We start from the raw sequence: 8,977 nt of genomic DNA, 5'->3' as shown, positions 1-8,977 counted from the left end.
GATTCTTTAATAATCTCTCCCAACTCAACTGAATGCAGCCGGAACGTGCAGCTTTGAGAGGGCCTTTCGACACCGTCAGGGCTGTAAACGGGAGGGAGTGAGAGACACTGTGTAGAGTTTGAGTCTGTACAGAACTGTACAGAGAAACCAGCCAATTTAACAGGGCTGTGAGACACTGCATTTTGTTAATAGTATAGTATTAGGCAGTCCCTCGTATCGAGGATGACTTGTTTCCAGACTAAAAAGGGATAAGTTTACAGGTGTTTCGATGAGAGACCTGACAATCTAGGTCGAGAACTACATGCTGAAGGGTGGAAGATGCCTGTGGGTGGAATGTTTTAACGTGGGGTGACCGTTGCACACCAACCACCACACGAGCTTGACAGAGCTAGGTCTTGGTCCAGTGGCACGGATTACACAAGACGACCATAGACCAAGCTCTGCTGCATGGACGTAGTGTGTACACATGCGCCGACTATCCATAGATCGCAGTGTGGGCTGGCCCGTGCTTTTCCTGGGCCCTCGCCTCTCCTGAGCCCCGATCACGACGCTCCTGGGCCCCGATCTCTCACCGCTCCTCCGCCCCGATCAAAAATGGAGCAGTCAGAAACAGAAAATCAAACAGTCTCTCTAATCATGGAGACATTAAATATCAACACTGTTATTTGAAATATCAAAATATTAAACTCCAGCCTAGTTGAAGTGTTATTAACATCAGCAGAAACAACTTTGTTAATATTGAACCATTAATGTCAATTATTCCATTTTTTCTAATATTTAATTGAACAATGTTCAAAATGTTCCCACCCGGTTTCGAACGGGGGACCTTTCGCGTGTTAGGCGAACGTGATAACCACTACACTACAAAAACACTGCGATTGACGCAATGCTAGGAACATAACCAGAGCTTTATCCTACACAGCTGGCCGATACCTCAGGAGCTGGTTTTAAGAGAATAGAATTAAGGTGCTATATTTCGGAAGGCTGTGAGTGTGGCAGGAATTGATCTCGTGTTTCCCAGGTTTTACACATAGGAACAGGAGCTGGCCATTTAGCAGCGTGTGGTTAGGATCTGGAATGCACGGCTTGCAAGGGCGGTGGAGACAGACTCAATCTTATCTTTCAGATGGGAGTTGGATAAGTGTCTGAAGGAAAAACAATTGCAGGGCTATGGGCAAAGGGCGGGGGAGTGGAACTCGCTGAGAGTCGGTACGGTCTCGACGGGCCGAATGGCCTTCCGTGCTGTAATAATTCCATGATTCGATTAGTTAGTGGCATATTTCCTCGTGTGGGTGGAAGCAGAACATTGCAAATGGACATAGATTGAGTCGGCAAAACTGGAGGCATCTGATTCAGGAGATTCGCAGGGCACGGAAATTCGGGAGTTTAATGACTTTGAAAGGAAATTTTTGTTTTGTGCCTTTTCGGTCAGAGAAATGTTTGTGAAAGGATTTTTTTCCAGAAAGGGATCCAGCATTTAACCTTCTGCCTTAACACTTCTTTCTGGGTGTCAGGTCACATTTGGATTCAATGTTATTCTTCCAGAATTGCTATAAGAACATAAGAATATAAGAATTAGGAACAGGAGTGGGTCATCTTTACCTTGAGCCTGCTCCAACTTCTCCAACATCGGGTACAATCTACCCACATCTACTCAGTCCTGTCCCATCAGAATCTTGTATGTTTCGATGAGATCCCCTCTCATCCTTCTAAACTCCAATGTCTAAAGGCCCAGTTGATCCAATCTCTTCTCAGATGTCAGTCCAGCCATCCCGGGAATCAGTCTGCTGAACCTTCGCTGAACTCCCTCAAGAGCAAGAACGTCCTTCCTCAGATTAGGAGACCAAAATTGAAAACAATATTCCAGGTGAGGCCTCACCAAGGCCCTGTACAACTGCAGTAAGACTTCCCTGCTCCTATACTAAAATCACCTAGCTATGAAGGCCACCACACCATTTACCTTTTTCCTGCCTGCTGTACCTGTATGCCAACTTTCAGTGACTGATGAACCATGACACCCAGGTCTCATTGCACCTCCCCTTTTCCTAATCTGCCACCATTCAGATAATATTCTGTCTTCACGTTTTTGCCCCCAAAGTGGATAACCTCACATAAATCCACATTATACTGCATCTGCCGTGAATTTGCCCACTCAGCTAACCTGTTCAAGTCACCCTGCAGTCTCTTAGCGTCCCCCTCACAGCTCACACCGCCACCCAGTTTAGTTTCATCTGCAAACATGGAGATATTACACTCAATTCGTTCATCCAAATCATTGATGTACATTGTAAAGAGCTGGGGTCCCAGCACTGATCCCTGCGGCACTCCACTAGTCACTGCCTGCCATTTTGAAAAGGACCCTTTTATCCCGACTCTCTGCTTCCTGTCTGCCAACCAGTTCTCTATCCACGTCAGTATATTACCACCAATAACATGTGCTTTGATTTTGCACACCAATCTCTTGTGTGGACCCTTGTCAAAAGCCTTTTAAAAGTCCAAATACACCACATCCACTGGTTCTCCCTTGTCCACCCTCCTAGTTATATCCTCAAAAATTCCAGAAGATTTGTCAAGCATAAATCCATCCCTTTCACAAATCCATGCTGACTTGGACCGATCCTGTCACTGCTTTCCAAATGCGCTCCTGTTTCATCCTTAATAATTGATTCCAACTTTTTCCCCATGACTGATGTCAGGCTAACCGGTCTATAATTACTCGCTTTCTCTCTCCTCCCTTCTCTAAAAGTGGTTTTACATTAGCTAACCTCCAGTCCATAGGAACTGATCCCGAGTCAATAGACTGTTGGAAAATGAGCACCAATGCATCCACCATTTCTAGTACGACTTCCTTAAGTACTCTTGGATGTAGACTATCAGGCCCCAGGGATTTATCATCCTTCAATCCCATCAATTTCCCACCTCATAAGGATATCCTTCAGTTTCTCATTCTCACTAGACCCTCGGTCCCCCAGAACTTTTGGAAGGCTATTCGCGTCTTCCTTCGTGAAGACAAAACTGAAGTATTTGTTCAATTGGTCTGCCATCTCTTTGTTACCCATTATAAATTCACCTGAATCCGACTGCAAGGGACCTACAGTTGTCTTCACTAATCTTTTTCTCTTCACATATCTACAGAAGCTTTTGCAGTCAGTTTTTATGTTCCAAGCAAGCTTCCTCTCACAATACATTTTCACCCTCCTAATGAAACCCTTAGTCCTCCTCTGTTGAATTCTAAATTTCTTCCAGTCCTCAGGTTTATTCCTTTTTCTGGGCAATTTATCAGCCTCTTCCTTGGTTTTAACACTATCCTTAATTCCCCTTGTTAGCCACGGTTGAGCAACGTTCTCCGTTCTATTTTTACTCCAGACAGGGATGTGCAATTGCTGAAGTCACCCGTGTGATCTTTAAATGTTTGCAATTTCCTATCCACCGTCAACCCTTTAAGTATCCTTGGCCAGTCTATTCTAGCCAATTCACACCTCATACCGTCAAAGTTACCTTTCCTTAAGTTCAGGACCCAAGTTTCTGAATTAACTGTGACACTCTCCATCTTAATGAAGAATTCTACCATATTATGTTGCTCTTCCCCAAGGGGCCTCGCACAAATCGATTGCTAATTAGTCGCTCCTCATTACACATCACCCAGTCAAGGATGGCCAGCTCTCTTCTTGGTTGTGAAAACCATCCATAATACACTCCATGAAATCCTCCTCCACCAAATTGCTACCATGTGGTTAGCCCAATCACTATGTCGATTAAAGTCACCCATGATAACTGCTGTCCCACCACTGCACACATCCCTTCTTTCTTGTTTGATGCTGTCCCCAACCCGACCACTGCCAACCAGTGAGACAGACATTGCAGCAAGGGTCTGGTTATTGTGAAACAGCAATTGCTAAAAGAACAGTGATCCCGACATGATTTGAACAAGCAACCCTTTGATCTGGAGTCAGACGCACTGCCATTGCACCACAATAGTTAAGAGATGTTCGGCTATATGAAGGTTCTACAATACAAGGGGCTTTAAAATCCCGCCCATTCCCACCAGGTATCACAAGCAGCGGTCACCTGACAGTCACCGGATGGTTTGTTCGAAAACTTTTCTCTTGCTTTCACAGGAAAGCATCATTAATTAACCCCTCACCTTCTTTTGCACAATCAAACAAATGCTAACTCAGGGACACTCCATACTTCAATCATTTGTCCTGTGCTTTGCATGTTAACTGTTAAACCATACCCCATTTTACTAACTGTATTTTAGCTTTCTGGTTCAAAGTCTTCATTGCCGATGACACCACGAATCAGGGGCAACTTTTATCAAATTTAACAGCACCGGTTATTCCTACCGTGCACACAAAATACAATCAGTACTGAAGATAAAATCCCACTGTGCGTATTTTCAGATTCAACGCAGTAGGATTTCAAATAAAGTGAAATAATTTTACACTGATAAGATTTGCAAGTGTTACTTGTATTTGTGTCTTTAATTAAACTTTGTGACGTCTGACTCCCATTCATGCCACTGCTGAATAAGAAAGGAGGTTTTGACATTGACCAGACTGCACTGCCCCTGATATTTGTCAGCTCATCCTTGAAATTCAGTGGTTTCTCGCCCTTTGATTGGCTGCAGTGTAGCGGATATCACGTTGGTCTCACACGCGAAAGGTCCTCGGTGGATCCGTTTTCTCTCACTCAAAGTTTTCTATTTATTGAAGTGAAATAAAAAGCAATTAAGGAATAAGGGAGCCCTTGTGCCAGAAGAATAAATAACAAATAAAAACAGCAAACGCTGGAAATCTCAGCAGGTCAGGCAGCATTTGCAGCGAGACGAAACTCGCATCCGATTGTTCATCCACAGAAAGTTCAAACATAATGTTTCTACCAAGGATCGAACCATGGTCCTTTTACATATAAAGCAAACGTGATAACCACTACACTACATAAACCTCTGGTACAACGCCTCCAACAGAGGGGAGCTGACCAGTGAGCTCCCTCTGTGCTGATCGGGAATGTGTTGTCTCACCTCAAACAACTTCTGTCCCACACTGAAAGTTCTCAATCCTTCTCCTCCGCTGCCCTTTACAGAAATGTCACCAATCACCCAGCCACCGTGTTCACTTCCACATCCTCACAGTGGGGCCACAGAGGCTCCTACCGTCTCCCCGCGATCAGCGAACTCACCCACTTTACAAAATTAAACCCCGAACACGTGCCTGGCAAAGGGCAGGAGAAGCCAGATAGTCTGTAAGCTCGGTCTATCACAGAAAGTATTGGTATTCATGGTGATTAAAGCAATTATTATCGTCTCACAGACCTCAATTATTTTTATGCGATGCATTGATCGAGGATTGAAACCAGGTTGGTGCGCCAGATCTTAACCCCTTGACCAGCAGGGAACAGTTATGATACATGTCGATATATTTATATATATTTATATATGAATGTCAATGGCTAGCTAACTAGAGCTCGTGGTGCCCACGGTCGTGTGTCTAACATTGAGTGAGAGAAATTGTTCCACAATGACACCTTTCATGTGTTCTACATGGTTTCAAGGTGTGCACCAGAGGGCACTGCAGTGGGAGACTGGCTGATACGTGCAGAGCTATCTTGCTAACCAGTTGTGGGCCCACCGTCTATGGACTCGTCAGGGACTTGCTGGCACCAGCGAAGACAACGACCAAGACATACGAGGAGCTTGTAACACTGATCCAAGAACAACTCAATCCCAAAGAGAGCATCCTCAAAGCCAGACAGCGGTTTTATTCACACCGACGGCCCGAAGGCCAGGAGATCACGAAATATGCTGCAGCCCTCAGGAGGCTGGCGGCACCGTGGGATTTTGGTGACCACCTCACCGAAGCACTGCGGGATATCTTTGTCATCGGAATCGGCCAAGAGGGCCTTCTTCATAAGCTACTGTCAGCGGATACAACAGTCATACTGCAGACGGCCATCTCCGTGAGCCAAGCATTCGACCTGTGGCTCCAGGCAGATGACTCATCCTCAGGACTCAAACGCGGCAAGTAATATGCATAGAGTGGCGCCTTTTAGAGGCTGGACTGTAGAACGTGAACCTTCTCAGAGGAGAGAGAACAGGCCCCCGAGTCCCTTAACTCAAAGTCCATGGTCAGATCAGCCATGATCTTATTGAATGGCAGAGCAGGATCGAGGGGCCGAATGGCCGACTCCTGTTCCTATTCTTATGTTAATCATTTAAGGAGCTTGAATCATTGATTAAGTTTTCTCCCCTATCTGACTTTACACAGTCGGTATTTCGGAGACTGGTTTAAAATGTTCACTACTCATGCGACAAGGAACCTGGGGAGAATTTTGTTCAATTTATTTCACAGCAAAAGTAGTCTCCAAAATAATGTTTCTACACGTGCAAACCGGAGACCTTTCACCTGTGGTTCTCCACAGTGGTGGATGTTGTGCTCGAGTTTAAAATGGTGCATTGTTTCCACTTTGAAAATGCATCTACAACTACAAGGAATATTTTGCCCATGAATGGGCCCGAATAATCTACGTGCACCCGCGGCCACGGTTTGGTAGGCCAGGGCCAGGTGCTCAGTGGAGCCTCCCTGGGGGCATTGCTGAGTTGGGCACAAATAGTGCACCTTCGGACGCAGAGCTCCAAGTCCGCGTCGATACCAGGCCACCAGACGTGGGATCTGGCTATGGCCTTCATGAGAACAATCCCCGAGTGCTCGCGGTGCAGCTCCCGGACAAATGCCTCTCTGCCTCCCAGAGGCATGACTACTCGGCTGCGCCACATCAGGCAGTCTGCTTGTAGTGATAGTTCAAGCATGCTCCTGTGAAAGGGTTTTAATTCCTCTGGGTAGGCATCATGAGCCTCTGCCCAGTCACCGGTTAGGACACATCTTTTTACTAAGGATAACGTGGGGTCGCTGGCCGTCCAGGCTCTAATTTGGTGAGCTGTTATGGGCGAACCTGTGGACTCAAAGGCTTTGATTGCCATGACTATCTCACAGTCCGGTTCGTCAGAGCCTTCCGTGGTCGCCAGGGGTAGCCTGCTGATCGCGTCGGCAAAGTTGTCTGTGCCTGGTCTGTGCCTTATGGTATAGTCGTAGGATGCCAGCATTAGTGCCCACCGTTGAATTCGCGCTGAGGCGTTGCCGTTTATTGCCTTACAGAAACATCTGGTACAACAGCACCAACAGAGGGGAGCTGACCACTGAGCTCCCTCTTGACTGATCGGGAATGTGTTGGCTCACCTTAAACAACTTCTGTCCCAAACTGAGGGCCAAAGTTTCGGGTGGAGTTGCTCCTAGTTTTTTGAAGCAAGTAGTTTAGTTTGGAGAATGTTAGAAATTGCAATTCTCGGATATTAGTTTGCTTCAGTTCAACTGAGTTAGTTGAGGTTGGCTTCAGGTAAGGTATTTATTTTCAAAAGAGGGTGTGTCCAGCCACTCAGGCCTGTTTTGCAAGTTTCGGCAGTGAAAACTTACTACAATCTAACTTAGGCTGGAGTAAGTGCCCTCTTTTGTAAGTTCAGAACAACCTTACCTAGAGGTAAGCTCAGTGCAGGCACAGCCAGAGAGGCGGTGTGTATTAAACACAAAAAGGACTGAAGCATTAAACACATCACTTAAAATGTCCAAAAACCTCTTTTGATGATATCTTGCCTTATATCTGCTGAATGAGGATAGTTGCTTCTCTTTTTATAAATAAACAAATGTAGCCACCCGGTTGAGGCAGGCACATTCCGGCTGCTTTCAGATGAGCTGTGAGAGATTATTAAAGGGTCCGAGTGTCCTGTAGCCCCTCACACCAGGATATACTCTCCCCCGTGGTTTTCCTCTGCTTGTGCTCGGTGTACGGGGAGCTTTGGCCCGGGTCCGAGGTAGCTTGCATCCTTGGGATGGACAACAACCCTCTGAGCTCTGGAACTGGGAAGAGCGAATAACTAATGAGTTGTTTGTGGGTTTGAAATGCGGCTTAGATCTGCTGGTATTAACCGAGGCAGGGGCTGTGAGACATGGATGGGTGAAGATTATTTGTTTTATTCCCCATTCATTACTCGCCAGCGTTGTTTTGTAGAATTGTTACTGAGGGTCAGTGGAAACTTCAATAACTGAAATATAATCATTCAAGGATTTTGAATCATTGATGAAGTTTTCTCCCCTATCTGACTTTACACACTCTGCATTTAGGAGACTGGTATAACATGTTCAGTTCTCATGCGACAAGGAACCTGGGGCGACTTTTGTTCAATTTATTTCACAGCAAAAACAGTCTTCAAAATAATGTTTCTGCACGGGCTCGAACTGGGGACCTTTCGCGTGTGAGGCAAACCGAATAACCGCTGCACTACACAAACGGTGTGGTTAAAGCAATCTTAGGTATATAACCAGAGCTTTAACCTACACAGCTGGCCGATACTTCAGGAGCTGGTTTTACGAGAATAGAATGACGGTGCTATATTTCGGAAGGCTGTGAGTGTGGCAGGAATTGATCTAGTGTTTCCCAGACTTTACACATAGTAACAGGAGCTGGCTATTTAGCAGCGAGTGGTTAGGATCTGGAATGCACGGCTAGAAAGGGCGGTGGAGGAAGACTCAATCTTATGTTTCAGACGGGAGTTGGATAAGTGTCTGAAGGAAAAACAATTGCAGGGCTATGGGGGAAGGGCGGGGGTTGTGGGACTCGCTGAGAGTGGGCACGGGCTCGATGGGCCGAATGGCCTTCCGTGCAGTAACCATTCCATGATTCGATAAGTTAGTGGCACATTTCATAGTGGGGGTGGGAGCACAACATTGCAAAGGGACATGGATTGAGTCGGCAAAACTAGAGACATATGATTCAGGAGATTCGCGGGGCATGGAAATTCGGGAGTTTAATGATTTTGAAAGGAACATTTTTGTTTTGTGCCGTTTCGGTCACTGAAATGTTTCTGAAAGTAATGTTTTGCAGAAAGGGATGCAGCATTTAACCTTCTGCCTTAACACTTCTTTCT

General features: G+C 45.8%; 1 non-coding gene across 1 annotated transcript; it reads right to left on the bottom strand.

Moving 5' to 3' along the window:
* Positions 1–798: 798 nt before the first annotated feature.
* On the bottom strand, positions 799–871 carry trnav-aac (transfer RNA valine (anticodon AAC)). Its single transcript has one exon. It is a non-coding gene; the product is annotated as a tRNA-Val (tRNA).
* Positions 872–8,977: the final 8,106 nt, after the last annotated feature.

Source organism: Pristiophorus japonicus, unplaced genomic scaffold (genome assembly GCF_044704955.1).
Source record: "Pristiophorus japonicus isolate sPriJap1 unplaced genomic scaffold, sPriJap1.hap1 HAP1_SCAFFOLD_136, whole genome shotgun sequence".
Taxonomy (NCBI): Eukaryota; Metazoa; Chordata; class Chondrichthyes; family Pristiophoridae; genus Pristiophorus; species Pristiophorus japonicus.
This window is presented reverse-complemented; position numbering and strand designations above follow the sequence as displayed.